Source organism: Schistocerca serialis, chromosome 4 (genome assembly GCF_023864345.2).
Source record: "Schistocerca serialis cubense isolate TAMUIC-IGC-003099 chromosome 4, iqSchSeri2.2, whole genome shotgun sequence".
NCBI lineage: Eukaryota > Metazoa > Arthropoda > Insecta > Orthoptera > Acrididae > Schistocerca > Schistocerca serialis.
Window position 1 is genome coordinate 790,954,730 of NC_064641.1, and position 16,748 is coordinate 790,971,477.

The window sequence follows — 16,748 nt, forward strand, 5'->3', positions numbered from 1 at the left end:
CCTTGGAGGCGGTTAAGTGGGAGATATGTCTCAGAGCTGGATAGTGACAGATGATGACGCGAGACTGGACGCGCACGTAGTTTATGTATAAGCCAATAGAGGACAATATTGGATAGGAGGACTGTGATTTTAGTTTCGATTGTGCCCACTAGAGTGCACTAAAGTAACAGAATGTTTTTCGTAAACTGTTCTAGTATTTTCATAAAGTGTTATTATATCTTTTTGTGTATGTAAAACGTTATAAATGTGTTTTAACAGTATGAATGATGCGTGAGTGTGGTTTAAGGTTAATAAGAAGATAATTGTTTAACGAGTTATGTAGTGGGGTGTAGTGTGGGAACATTGCGAAGAAGTATGGATGTAGACAAAGGGGATTTTTGTAGAATAGATTTGTAAAGTAACTTTGTGGTAATTCAGGTATAAATAACAATAGTAAATAACTTTATGCATAAACAAAACTTCAGGATATTAAGTAAATAAGTCGGTAAAAAGCGCAGTCATTAGGTTTACTATTTTGCGATTGGTTATTGATGAAAAGCGCGGATTGACGCCGTAGAATGTTGTTTTGCTATTGGCTGTTGAGTAAACTGACCAATGGTAAAGCAATATTCTTCACGCGCCTTTCTCTGCTGGTAGAGAAGTATTCTAGAGAAGTATTCTAGAGAAGAGTGGGAGCCTAGCCATGAAACTGTTCGGACGTGTGTAGTAGTAGTTCCGATGGAAACGATAAGTTGCCGGATCTAGCAGTGTTTCCTACATCAAAAGTGTGGTAAACTGACGGCATAATTATTCCGATGGGCGTGTAGAAATTTCGGAATTTTTAAGTGAATTTTGTGACGAGAAAAGACATATATTCCGCGTGGCGTATTGAGCAGGTCGGTAGCTAAAAACTGTGACTGGATTTGGTACCGAGAGACTTAATATTTGGCGAGCATTATCAATCAAAAACAATCAGTATTTTTGTAGCTATTACATTTTCGGGAAATGCAGCACCATAAACTTGCTAACGTGAGTGAAAGGGATTGTGAGTGACTGTGTTAAGTCTAGCACGGGCTTGGCAGTGATACTTGTTCACCTAAGTTTCAGAATATATTAATTGAGGACAAAATTTCTAACTTTTCATTTCGTGTGAAAACTTTCTCCCGAAACGTAGTTTAGTGACGTTAATTGCAGCCTGGTTCACGTCGAAGTACAGTAGGTTTCGCTCGGCTTCCCTACTGATGATATGCTGAGACAATGTTCTCAGGTAGGTGCAGATTCGTCGTAAAAGGACGGAAAGAACCGCGCCGCCGCACCGTCTCTGAATTGCCGATGTCTTCCGTTAATCCGACCTAGCGCGGATCCCAATCACTGGAACAGTGATTGAACCTCAATGCCGACCATTCGCCTTCCCTACGACAATCCTCACATGATCGGTCCATTTCATATCGCTTTGCAACGTAGTGTCCTGTATTTAAACGCTGTCACTGTCACACGTGGGACAATATAATGCTATATCCGAACATTACGTATTTGCTTTCCCTACTCATCCGCATTAACTTACACTACTCTACATTTAGAGCTAGCTGCCATTTGTCATACCAACTAGAAATCAACCACTCGTGACACAAATGAAAACGCGTAAAGCCGTTAAAGCGAAATTTTGGAAGTACGGGAACGATACGAAGTCAGCATACAGTCTAGACACCTCCGCAGGAGCCGACCCCAACCCAAGCAGTACCATAACGACGTCTGTGAGAGCCTGTGAGCGGGGTCGGGCTTTAATGTAAACACGAGCGGCCAGCTGACGCAGACGCAGCAGCTTTCGTAATGAACGGCCGACGACCCGTCGGTAAATGTCAAATAAACTGTTTCCGTGAAGCTCTAAGCTCGGCAATAAGGAGCTTAAATTTTTATTGCCGTTCTCCGAATTCTTTTGAAGGAGACAAAAAATGAAAAATATGAAAGGGATCCGAACAGAGAAGCACGGTCGGGGGAAGCGTGCTGCGCGGCTTTTATTAATTCAGCTCTTTAAGGACCGCCCCCTTTATGACCTATGCAAAGACGCGGCGCCATCAGTGGAATGCTTTTAAATATCCAGCCGCGTAATCGTGTCTGCCCGTAAATCGCACAGTATGGAAGCATCCAGTAGTACGTCCGCCGCTGCGGCTCGCCGATGAAGCCGGACTGACTGTTACCGGGATGTAGAGAGGAAGACGTTTGCGGGAGTGCAGAATCGGTAACCTTTGTGCAGATATTGCTTGGTCTGTTCTAGAGACAGATGAGTGAACCAAACAGGTGTGGTATATTCCTACAACTAGAATCGGTGAAATTCAGTACTCATTATTTTTATTCCAGCCAACATGCATTTCTCTTATCACGCCATAATAATCGAGTGATTTTTCCCTTTTATAATAATAGTTTCATATCGCAATACAAAAAAAAAAATTAATATCGACTAATGAAATTTCGGGAATACATTTGTCTGGGTAACATTTAAGTGATTAATATGGCAAGATCACAGATTAAGGGGCTCCGGAAAGGCTCAAAATCATGAAAAGTTCAATTTTTACTTTTTTGCGTTTTATGAATCTGCAGACTATTACCTTTTAATAGATATATAATTTATTCAATTCCGAAGACTACAACTATTTTTAAATTTTTTTTGAAATGTGTTCTACATGGGCGTGACCCACTGTGGCGCTGTTAAACTGCTGTCAAATGGTGTTATTATTAACGTCCGTGTTCATCAGGTACATTTTAGTGATGTGAGATAAAGTATGTGTTGTGGCTAACCTGTGATGGTTCAATATACACTCCTGGAAATGGAAAAAAGAACACATTGATACCGGTGTGTCAGACCCACCATACTTGCTCCGGACACTGCGAGAGGGCTGTACAAGCAATGATCACACGCACGGCACAGCGGACACACCAGGAACCGCGGTGTTGGCCGTCGAACGGCGCTAGCTGCGCAGCATTTGTGCACCGCCGCCGTCAGTGTCAGCCAGTTTGCCGTGGCATACGGAGCTCCATCGCAGTCTTTAACACTGGTAGCATGCCGCGACAGCGTGGACGTGAACCGTATGTGCAGTTGACGGACTTTGAGCGAGGGCGTATAGTGGGCATGCGGGAGGCCGGGTGGACGTACCGCCGAATTGCTCAACACGTGGGGCGTGAGGTCTCCACAGTACATCGATGTTGTCGCCAGTGGTCGGCGGAAGGTGCACGTGCCCGTCGACCTGGGACCGGACCGCAGCGACGCACGGATGCACGCCAAGACCGTAGGATCCTACGCAGTGCCGTAGGGGACCGCACCGCCACTTCCCAGCGAATTAGGGACACTGTTGCTCCTGGAGTATCGGCGAGGACCATTCGCAACCGTCTCCATGAAGCTGGGCTACGGTCCCGCACACCGTTAGGCCGTCTTCCGCTCACGCCCCAACATCGTGCAGCCCGCCTCCAGTGGTGTCGCGACAGGCGTGAATGGAGGGACGAATGGAGACGTGTCGTCTTCAGCGATGAGAGTCGCTTCTGCCTTGGTGCCAATGATGGTCGTATGCGTGTTTGGCGCCGTGCAGGTGAGCGCCACAATCAGGACTGCATACGACCGAGGAACACAGGGCCAACACCCGGCATCATGGTGTGGGAGCGATCTCCTACACTGGCCGTACACCACTGGTGATCGTCGAGGGGACACTGAATAGTGCACGGTACATCCAAACCGTCATCGAACCCATCGTTCTACCATTCCTAGACCGGCAAGGGAACTTGCTGTTCCAACAGGACAATGCACGTCCGCATGTATCCCGTGCCACCCAACGTCCTCTAGAAGGTGTAAGTCAACTACCCTGGCCAGCAAGATCTCCGGATCTGTCCCCCATTGAGCATGTTTGGGACTGGATGAAGCGTCGTCTTACGCGGTCTGCACGTCCAGCACAAACGCTGGTCCAACTGAGGCGCCAGGTGGAAATAGCATGGCAAGCCGTTCCACAGGACTACATCCAGCATCTCTACGATCGTCTCCATGGGAGAATAGCAGCCTGCATTGCTGCGAAAGGTGGATATACACTGTACTAGTGCCGACATTGTGCATGCTCTGTTGCCTGTGTCTATGTGTCTGTGGTTCTGTCAGTGTGATCATGTTATGTATCTGACCCCAAGAATGTATCAATAAAGTTTCCCCTTCCTGGGACAATGAATTCACGGTGTTCTTATTTCAATTTCCATGAGTGTATATCGCTGGTGTGATTGTCGATTGTTTCATGTTTATTTACTCTGTCGTTATCTCGAAAATATTGGTAATTAATTCTGTTTCTTGAGTCTCTGTTTTGTTGAAGTATAATAATGAGTAAAAGTAAAGTTATTAGAAATCCTGTGAAGGCTTTTAAGAAAAGGAGAAATGTTGGAAAGCCAAAGGTATGTACTACTACTGTAAACAATAAAGACGATAACCAAGTGAGTGAACCTAACCTCTCAAGTACACCTGCCCATAGCAGTCAAAGTGGGAAATAAAATACTTCACAGAAGAAGCTTGGTTCAATGAGTGAAAACTATGAATGTTTTATGGGTGAATCGGATGTGAATGAAATATTTGATATGTCGGTTCTCAAAGGAATTTTTTCAAACTGTGTAAGATGTATTCATTGTAGTGAAGTTGGTCTGGAACTCTCCATAATAAAGCACGTAGGACTTGCTAGTGAAATACAACTGAAATGTGACTTGCTAGTGAAATACAACTGAAATGTGATAAGTGTTCATACATGACCACCTTTTGGAACAGTGTTGCAGTAACTGCAACTGAAGAAAATGGTAGCAAAATCTACGCACAAAACAACGAGCGATGCTTGCTTTAGACAAGGAACGCCTTCGGGCTGCAGACAGGGCTGTAAAGAGTCTAGAAATACAAGCAAGAGTAAACAGGAGGAGGAACAAGAGGAAGCTGGAGGAGGAGTTTGCAGAGGATGAAGATAATCCATCCTATGGACCTAGAATGCACTAAAAAGTTAATCCAATCTTTGTCGCTCGATTCCCAAAACTTTTATTTTCTCATACTAATTACATGTTTTCTAAGGATCTTCCAAACATAATTGTTTCAAACTTTCAGTAAATGTTACACAGTACCTTCTGCATAATTTAACACAGCCTTTTTCCAAAAAACTGTATATTTTTGAATATATAAATAGAAAATTGCAAAAAAATGTTGTGAATTTTCATTACAATTGAAAAAAATCGTCTTTAATAACTGAACTAAAATTTTGTAAAATCCCTGTGTTAAGTTGTAGCCCATATTCCAATAAATAATCTGTAAAAAGTTCAACTTCCTACCTCAAATACTTTGTGAGGAAAGATGTAATTTATAAGCGTTATTTTAACATTGCAAGTATAGGGCGTTCCGGAGCCCCTTAATATGTAAGCGCGAGATAAGCCATTGCAAATGTGAAATGCTGGCACATTAATAACCGGAGTAGCTGCCAGAACTTCTGTCCGGTACTGCGCTGCTGCTACGGTCGCAGGTTCAAATCCTGCTTCGCGCATGGATGTGTGTGATGTCCTTAGGTTAGTTAGGTTTAAGTAGTTCTAAGTTCTAGGGGACTGACGACCACAGATGTTAAGTCCCATAATAGTCAGAGCCATTTGAACCATTTGAACTGTCAGAATGTTGAATGCAACCATGCATACGTGCGTGCAATGTGTTGTACAGGTGCCGAATGTCAGTTTGTGGGATGGATTTTCATGCCTGTTGCACTTGGTCGGTCTACACAGGGACGGTTATATCGTTTGTGGATGACGCTGGAGATGTCGTCCTCTGATGTCCCATCGGGGATAGATCCGGTGATCGTGCAGGCCAAGGAAACACGTCGACACTCTGTAGAGTATTTTGCGTTACAACAGCGGTACATGGGCGAAAGTTATTCTGTTGGTAAACATCCCCTGGAATTCTGTTCACGAATTGCAGCACAACAGATCGAATCACCAGACTGACGTACAAATGCGCAGTCTGACTGCGTGGGATAACCACAAGAATGCTTTTGCCGTCATACGAAATCTTATTCCTGACTATAACTCCAAGTGTAGGTCCAGTGTCTCTAGCACGCAGACAGATGTTTTCATTAGAAAATATAGCAGACCTTCACCCTGCCCTCCACATTTACTGCTGTGAATCATTTCATTTCTGCATTATTTGGCAGTAACAGCAGTCAAAAAGTAGTCCATTATCTACAAAATATGACTTTTTATATCATAAGAAAAAGAATGGACCAGACATTAAGTTATTTTGTTTTTCGTCTGCATTTACTCTTCCTGCAACTAACAAATTCAATAAAATGTGGCGGTTGTACAAAATTAGGCAGTGTTGTATCGGTAATGGCAGCCCACTGGATTCAGAATTTCAGTTAAAAGATTTTTATAACTATCCTTTTTGTATTCATGTGTCCCAGAAGTAAATCGCTTGCCGCTGTGACAGTCGTCCACAACATTTCATAGCATCCTCTATGACTGAACGACACAAAGCTTTACGCCTCGCCTGGGCCTAACAGCACCGACATTGAACTTTTGATGACTGGAAACATGTTGCCTGATCGGACGAGTCTCGTTTCAGATTGTATCGAGCGGATGGTCGTGTAAGGGTATGGGGACAACCTCATGAATCAATGGAACCTGTATATCAGCAGGGGACTGTTCAAATTGGTGGAGGCTCTGTAATGGTGTGGGGCGTGTGCAGTCGGAGAGATATGGGATCCCTGATACGTCTAGATACGACTCTGACAGGTTACACGTACGTAAGAATCCTGTCTGATCACCTGCATCCGTTCATGTCTATTGTGCATTCCGACGGACTTAGGCATTCCAGCAGGACAATGCAACACCCCACACCTCCAGAATTGCTACAGAGTGGCTCCAGGAACACTCTTCTGAGCTGAAACATTTCCGCTGGCCACAAACTCCTCAGACATGGACATTACTGAGCATATCTGGGACGCCATGCAACGTGCTTTTCAGAAGAGACCTCCACTTCCTCGTATTCTAACGGATTTATGGACAGCCCTGCTGTACTCATGGTGTCAGTTCTCTCCAGAACTACATCAGACATTAATCGAGTCCATGCGACGTCGTGCTGCGACACTTCTGCGTGTTCGCGGCGGCCCTACACGATATTAGGCAGGTGTACCAATTTCTTTGGCTCTTCAGTGTACATAGGATAAACATAAGTACTAAGAAAAGTAGGTTACATTCCTACCAATGCAGTGCCTGATAAAAATTACTTGTGTCCAGAATTGCAAGTATGTGATCGTCGTTGAGGATAAATACAACTCCACATTTTCGTCACTAGTATTTTGACGACTTCATGTCCGTAACACATCATCCTCTGACTCACGAATTCAGTTCCATATTCTCGACAGAAGTGAGAACAAATTTCAGTAACTAATGCATTACATATATTCAAAACCGTTGCACCAACCTAACTTCGTGATTGCCACGCTCATTTCCAGCAGCTACTGTCACCATATTGCAGAATGAACGATAAGAGTTGGTCACAAGGACAACTTCATCTCAAAGGTCTTTTCTTTTAGTGACGTGTGAAACTTAATTTTCTGAACACTTTTCGTCAGTGGTAGAAAAAAACATATACAATTCTTATAACAAGAAGTAGTACATTTTACATATTCGTTTCCTTGAAAGTACTTTTGAGGATATTCACACCAAGAATCCATAGTTTCTGTTTTTGCATAAATTACAACATTCGTCTCTGCGCTTCACTTATTCCGTCATACGTAGGATCCTAGTTCAGTCCTTGTTCGTGACTAGTGAGTCTGTTTGCTAATAACACTGGGGTGACGCAGCCACATGAGTACTACCGTGGGACTACTTGAAGGGGAAGTAGAGGCTCCGGTTTATGTTCGTCAGGAAATGTGAGCCTCTGACCACACTGCCCTGGAATTATTATTTTTTTCTTATAGATGACAGGTCTATCGACTGGGTTTATGTTGTTCTCCAACTTTTCCTATCTTTTGATAATCTTTCCGCCTCCGCCTAACTACTACACACAGCCTCCAGTATAATTCGTTTTTCGTTTTATAATCTTTCTCCGCTCGAACTATTTTGACGCTATTGTGATACTTCCAGTTATTACTTAATTACTCCTTGATGTTGCAGCATTCACTATCCGGTCGAAAATATCCGAACCCTATTAGACGACATTAATGAGGGATGTGTGCGCCCTTCTCTTTTACGATGGTTTGAATTCTGCTGGGGACATTTTTAATGTGGTGTCCGCATATCTGTGTAGGAATGGCAGTCCATTCTTTCTCAAAAGCCGAAACCACAGACGATGATGTGGAACACTGGGTGTGGAGCACAATCGATGTTCTGATTCATCCCAAAAGCTGTTACATTGGTTTCAGTTCGGGACTCTGGGCAGGCCAGTCCATTTCAGGAATGTTATGGTCCACAGATCATTGCGTCACAGATACTGCTTGCGGGCTTTCAAATTAATATGAATGGTGTTGTGGTGTAATGGCTCTCAACTACGTACCCTCAGACTCAGAGATGAAATATTAAAAGTTTTGGCTGGTTTAGTTGTCTAGAGGCTGGGATACGTAGTTGCCGCATTACAAAGCAAATACTGCTGAGTCTACAGTTTACAATATGACTATACACATGAATCGATTGGTCGAAGATTGCTATCACTCGGAAATTTGCGAATTTCGAACTTAATACAGACATTTATAAATGAAAGACTGCAATTAAATAAATTCTGCTTGTACTATTTTAACGACTTTAAATGGTGAGTACGATACCAGAAGTACCTTTAAGATTGCCTTTTATTACTGTAAAACACTAACGACTTTAAATTATGAGTACGATAGCAGAAGTACCTTTAAGATTGCCCTTTATTACTGTGAAACACTTACTGGTGTCGATGGTCCAACAATTAAATCAAATAGAAGTTGGATAACAGGGAAACGACAGATTCCTAATTCATGTAATAAGTTGTGAACAACAACATATCTCGTGAGATGTTCATTTGTAAACGCATATTACTTCTTTACTGCAGAAGCCATGGAAATCGCACAAATGCACAAGTCGGCACTATGAGACATTTCTATCTCTCGCGACCTCTCGCAAACTGCTCCACTCTCCAAGTCTTTTCTACGACTCCCGGTCCAGCACCTCCTGTGTCCTGTGCCGTCCTGTCCAGGACTCTCCGTGTCCTGTGCAACTGTCCCTCACGCCGGACTGTTCAGAACCGCCTCCCCCACTTCCATACAGTCTCTGCACACGTCCTTTTTGGAACGATCGCTGTGATTGGCTAGAGCGCTGCCGCCCTGTCTCCAAGCCAATGCACACTCTAAAACATAATGAAACACATTCGAAATACTGGATTTACATTTAAACAACTTGAAATTAAATAAATATTCCTACGGCTGGACCACAAACAGGCTCTAACAAATATTATTAAATACATAAATAGATTACGTAAACATATATCAAAGGAATAGGAGTAATCCAGTAGCCTAATGTCTCTGTGCTTTCTAAAACACAGTAACTAATTGACCAATTTTTTCATGAATAGTATATATCGGATATAAACAAAGACGTACATGAATATTCATATTTTTACCCATGCTGCTACCGTTTTCTCGTGTAACTGTGGAGTACTTATGGCCTGACGCGACCGATAGTAATCAGACACTTTGACCTCCAATAACTCATGGACTATTCAAGTTACATGCCTGTAATTTATGCCAATTTAGGTTTACACTAACAGCTGTCTAAAGACACATCGATCGGCAAAATCAGACGAGCCGTTTAGATTTTGGAAATTCGTTGCTGCGTGTTACTTGTATAATTTATCGTCAAATACTAAACTTTAAACAAATAAAAAATATTGAAAATCTGATTACACGATCAGAATCGTCATGCGAATAATGGTAATGAACATGTTATTTTTAAGGTATCATGATTCCTCTGGCTATTATTAATTTCTAAATGAGCTGTGTAATGTCTGCCATTATGGTATGAGCTATAATGATTCATCTGGCTACTATTAATTTCTATACAAACTGTAAAATGGCTGCCATTAAGGTCTCACAAAGTCCGCCATCTTTGGCATTCCCTGCACGTATCCTTCATCGACACAGAGTCTCCATGGAATTCCCAGCCACATGGTCCCTGGACCCCAGCTAACGTTCGGCACCATGCGGCTGCCGACCAGCCGTGACCCCCCGTGAGGCCCCAGTGCGGCCATGCCAACTTCGAGCTTAGAATATTTTCAGGGCGCCTCACAAGCTTTATCACAAGGTCCATTGTCATGCTGACAAAATCATCGCCTCCGAACTGTTCCTCTACTGCTGTAAAATGTGTTCCTATTCTTCCGTATTCAGCGTATTCTTAAGCGCAATGAAGGGACTACACCCTAACCATCAACAATACTCCAATATCTTAACAATATCTTCTCTGTACGTCACTGCTGGCACTGTATATAATGGCAGGTAATGCATCTGCCAAACCCAAAACATTGCATAGAATTGCCACAGGGTATAGAATAATCCATCACTCCAGATCTCTCGTTTCCAGCGGTGCCAATCCTTATACCACCTCAAGCGCCGCTTAGCTTTGACTACAGAAGTGTGTGGCTTATGAGGAGATGTTCGACCATTGTACCGCATTGTTTTCAACTCTTTTAATCACAGTCACTGTGCTGGTTGGGCTAATGGTAGAGCTCTGGACCTCAAAAGTGATTCGTTCCTCTGATTTCATGTGGTTTCTTACAGCCACCCTCCGCAATGCTAAACGGCACCTGTCCATCAGTCTAGCTTTAGCTGTTGTTGTTCCTCCAAGCTTCCAGTTCAAAAGTACATCACGAACAGTGGACTTGCGCAGATAGAGAAGTGTTGATACGTTCCTGATGAATTAGTTGCTCACGTGACATTCAATGGCAAAGCCACTTTCGAAGTCACTATACAATTATTGCGATACTGGGCAGTATAGCTGATGAAAAAGTACAACGCTGTGGCATAACCAAATTCCTCAAGCACTGAAGTTGGATCAACATAGGCCACAATTCGAAATATCGTGTTGGGGACAACTAATCAGCTGTAAACATGTTGCTCAGTCCATACCTGGCTGCATTAGAGATCTGGAGTGAAGGTTTTCCAATAATTTTTCGTGACCTCCGTACTCCCTGAAGCATTCTGATGAGCTGTGTGATATTCACTGGTAAAGTGATCTGACACACTATCAATTAACATATTTTAAGCAATTGAGAAATAATGTTACAGTGAAGGAGATGTATTTTCCAGAATTTTTGCCTCGTGGTTTCTCTTCTACTTCTGTCTGATTACCGTTTCTCCCTTGCCGATACCTCACTTTGTAGGGCACGCCTCGCTTATTCCATGTTTGGCTCTTTCTTTTATTAGAGGAATATTATGTTCACCGTCTTTGAGTGCATCTAGAGAACTGCATGAGATGTATTCTCATGTTTAACTGTTACTGTCTGGTTCTACTGATACACAAAAGATGCACTAGCTGGACAGAGATAGAAAATCCATGACAGGTCATGTGGACTAGGCACTGTACCATATCTGCCTAAGCACTACGTCTTCAGGCCACAAGTGGCCCATCAGGACCATCTGACCGCCGTAGTTAGGAGACGCGTGTGGTCAGCACACCGCTTTCCCGGTCGTTACGATGGTTTTCTTTGACCAGAGCCGCTACTATTCGGACGAGTAGCTCCTCAATTGGCATCACGAGGCTGAGTGTACTCCGGAACATGGGAACAGCGCATGACGGCCCGGATGGTCACCCATCCGAGTGCTGGCCACGCCTCACAGCGCTTAATTTCGGTGATCTGACGGGAACCGGTGTATCTACAGCGGCAAGGCAGTTGCCATGTCTGCCAAAGGCGTCAGTAAAAAGTCTGTATGGAGGGGCACGAGATTAGAGCAGAACTGTCACGAGAATTAACGTAAAGCCGGCCGCGGTGGCCGAGCAGTTCTTGGCGCTTCAGTCCGGAACCGCGCTACTGCTCCGGTCGCAAGTTCGAATCCTGCCTCGGACATGGATGTGTGTGGTGTCCTTAGATTAGTTAGGTTTAAGTAGTTCTAAGTTCTAGGGCACTGATGACCTCAGATGTTAAGTCCCATAGTGCTCAGAGCCATTTGAACCATTTACAACGTAAAGTTTCCACTAACGAGAACTACATATTGTCCTTCAAGTAGCTCCGAAGAGGAAACTTCATTCCTTTCCTTCCGTCACGCGATATTTCATGGCAGTACTCTGAATGGAGACGGAGCCCTTCTAGATAGTACCAGACTCGTTGACCACAGAGCTACTAAGGCGGACGGTAAGAGATTTCCTGAAAATCCAAATCAGCGATGTTGTTTTGACCCATCATTAGGTTCGTTGCTTTGTATTTAAGACAAGCGTTCTGCGTGTTACACTTTACGAACATCTTATTCAGGGAATATGCATAACATTGTTAATTTATTTCTGGATGAGTTTGTTGTCGGTGTATGTAGACCCATAAAAATAGAAATCAAATATTCTTTTCTTTGAAATAGCCACACGGTAAACAGTTTATGAGGTGGATCTGTATAAACCAGATCTGTAGTGCTGTGAAAGTGCACACAAAAAACTTGAGGTTGAAGATAATGAGCTAACAGAAGAAATTATGCAGAGGATTTAATTACAACTAATAAACTAGAAGAACTCTTTCCAGAATAATTTTGCGAAAAGGAACAGTAGAAGATGGAGTACTGTAGGTTATCAGATCTCTGAATGTTAGGGAGCTGAACTGCAGTTCTGTAATATCTACTGTTTACAGAGAAATATCCCAGATGAAGATAGGAATCTCATTGTTACAGCTCTCTTCCAAAATGGAAATGGAAATAAACTCAGAAATTGTGATGGTAGAAGTCTGATACATACGGAAAACAAAATAAACTCCAGAACACACAACAAAAGAGTAGAAGTAATAAATGAAGTTATCCTTACAGTGGATCAGAACGGTTTTACGAAGGGCACATCTTGCACCGACGACGTGTTCATTATAAAACAATTCATAGAGAAAAAAGACTGTAATAAAACACAGATAATATTTGTAGTTTATACGAATTAAATTCTTTCGAACATAACGAGGATACACCATACATATTGTACTCATACTGGAAATTATATATGAAAACACAGTTAAGATCAAAACAGCCTAGAAAAGTCTAGTAAAATTCAGAGGGTTAAACACGTTTAAATATGTGTATTGACAGCCTCTTTAGATGGTGGTGACGTTTAGTTCACCCTGGCTTAAAAATATCGTACCAAACACAAATATAATCTTTTTGGTTTCGCTGATGACCAGTTTATTATGTTTGATGATGAAGAAGATAAACGGTAAACCGCTGTTTAAAAGATGATCTTACGGTCGCAAGAACATGATATGAAGATCTCTATGGATAAGACAAAACTAATGGCATTTGGAGGAGGACTTATAAGACTGCAAATTATCACTTTTGACAAGATCATATAACAAGTAATAATTTTTTAACCATCTCCTAACTGAAATAAGTTACTTACAGCATCAAGAGGTGGATAAAAAACTTGTCAAATTCCAATACAGATATGGCGTTGAAAGCAGAACATTAAACAGTAAGGTAAGAAAGGAACTAAAATTAAACTTTAGAACACTATGGCAGCTCTTTTACTACGATGAAACATTGACCCTCATCAAACGAAAAAAATAAGATTTCAAACGTCTGAAATGATATACCTACATTCTGTGAAAGGATGTAGAAAATTAGATACAATAAAAACTGGTGTTATCAGAAAATAATTAACGTGAACCAATAAACAATGTATATATTTTTTTTATTTAGTGACTTAAATACTCTGGAAATATTAGAGCTATTAGACCGTTTCTTACATCAAAAGCGGCCTATTTTACATTACGTTTATTACGTGAAGAATGTTAAAAGAATTCAAAATTTAGTAATAACTGTGACATAAATAATATAGAGGAAACACAGTTTTTATTCGTTCCTAACAAGTTCAGCAAGAAAGATATACAACAATAAAAGAGAAAATTGAAGCAAATTTATTTGAACTCTGGTAGTGGTCGCAGTGGATATGTAAGAAGTGGTAGAAGAGGGTGAGAGAAAGAGACGGATGTGATAAAACACAAGTATTGAAGATAGAGGACAGAATCTCGCTTGACTGAATGAGAAATGAAAAGAGATAGAAGCATTACCGGAAGAAGATGAAAGCATCTGCTTTACTGCTTGACGGAAAGAAACTGGCTACGTCCGTTAACTTTTGTGGAAAAATTATGATGTTGACGGAAGGAGGTGCTTTACTTTTTCTTATATGAAACAGGGAGTTGGACTGTGGGCAAAATTGCTTGTTCCAGAGCGATAACTGCGAGATGCGTTCAATAAGTAATGTGATGCTTTTTTTTGTGAGAATGGGTTGGTTTTATTTGGGATTTCAGTACACCATATTATTCCCCAGTCTTTTGGCTAAAACCCATACTTTAACATAATTTCCTTACAAGGCGATGGTCTTACACTACCTTACTGTGAGGGTCTGTCTGCCCACATCGTACCACACTACTGGTCAACGTCGAAGCCAACGTCTTGGTTCATCAATAAACTCCTAATCATCCTCGTACTGCTTCCCGCAGAGTGCATGCTTCGTTGGGCCACACACATAGAAGTAGCAAGGCGCAAGATCCAGGCTGTAATGTTGATGGGAAGATTTGTGAGCTGCTCTTGGGTGCACAGACTTGTGTGACGTCCAGTGGAGCAGTGAGGTGTTTGAGTCTGATCCGATGATCACCCCGGATGAGAGTGTCCGCACGTTCCAACACTGCAGGAGTCGCAGCTGTGTGCAGCCGGCTGGCACGCGAGAGATCAGACAGGCTTGCGCGACATTGTTGCGATGACAGACGCCTTGTCCAACGACTCGTCGTGCTTTTGTTCACTGCCAGGTCTCCATAGACATTCCACAAGGGCCTATGGATATGTGCGATGCTCTGGTATTCCGCCAAAAGAAACTGCATGACATCTATGTGCTTGGCACGCATCTCCGTCAAGGGCTCAATTTTTAAGGCTACATATAGCGCCGTAACCAATCAGAATTTCTTGGAATCATAGGGGCTGCAGCGGGAATATTCCACTATGGCCCACAATAAATTTCGCATTTTTTCAACCGGAAATGGCCGACGAAAGTAATGTGTTGCATTATTTATTGAACATCCTCGTAAGTAGTAGTTCGCAAATTTTCTTGTTTTATGAGCGGGCAGAGACTGTGTTTCGATTATGATTATGACAGGTGCTTAATCTATGATGTGCAGTACTGGAGTTAATGTAATAGACTGATATAAATGTAAGGACCATGTGGAGAGAATGTCAGAGCAATGATCATCTCTACAAGTCATGAAATATGTACCGCGTGGAAGGAAAAGTCTTGAAAGCATCAAAAGAGATAGTACTGGATAAGGCTGACCCATTAAGATGGAATAGGTGTCGTACCTAATCCCTGAAACTGAAGACAATATTCATGATGATAAAACGGATGGATAGAGGTGTTGAAGACGGTGGACGATGATGCTTTACTCTTGACATTGTGGTTAACTTACCTCACAGGTAAATAAACTAACATGTATCTGGACGATAGTGTCTGTTGTAGTGCCTGCCGCGGTAGCAGCTGAGGAGAAGAGACGTGTTTGCAATGCTGCAGCTCTTCCCGGCCCTCTCTGCAAGCGGTGTCAGTGGGTGCATTCCTGGCCGGCTATAACGGGCCGTGATTTCAGTTCGCCGAAGCAATGACCGGCAGCCAGTGGCCGGTGTCCAGTGTCTGCCAAGCCCTCCCGGAAGCGGGCGCAGCGGGCACTGCCGCAAGCGTTCCCACGACCCCTCCTCCTTGCCCCCCTCCCTCCCCCCCCCCCCAACTTCCCCACCCGGTTAACCCCTGTCTGTGACAGTTCGCTGTCACCCGGCGCGAGCAATGCGAGGGTCGTCGTACCGCGTGTAATGGAGAGCCTGTGCCTGATGAACAAGCACCTTGTGCAATGTACCCTACCACCACATCACCCGTATATCTTGAACCTGTAGTTCTTAGCAGCATAAGCAGGGTGCACTGGTGGGGCTGGATGCGTCTCGGGCAAAAGGACGTAGAGCAATGACAGAATTTCCTAGGTTGTATTTAGGTGCTATAATTAGCAAAGTCAGATAAATGTGACCGCTACTAAGGTATAGATATACTGCCATAGGTCGCACTTTATTTCGTTTACTGCTCGTATCGTGCCTCAAAGACGAACATTCTCAGGTCTCTGGGTGAAAATTACAGTACATATTAACAGTAATTCCAATCCCAAAGAAAGCAGGTGTTGATAGATGTGAAAATTACCGAACTATCAGTTTAATAAGTCACGGCTGCAAAATACTAACACGAATTCTTTACAGACGAATGGAAGAACTAGTAGAAGCCGACCTCGGGGAAGATCAGTTTGGATTCCGTAGAAATATTGGAACACGTGAGACAATACTGACCCTACGGCGTATCTAGAAGCTAGATTAAGGAAATGCAAACCTACGTTTCTAGCATTTGTAGATTTAGAGAAAGCTTTTGACAATCTTGACTCTCTTTCAAATTCTGAAGGTGGCAGGGGTCAAATACAGGGAGCGAAAGGTTATTTACAATTTGTACAGAAACCAGATGGCAGTTAAAAGAGTCGAGGGATATGAAAGGGAAGCAATGGTTGGGAAGAGAGT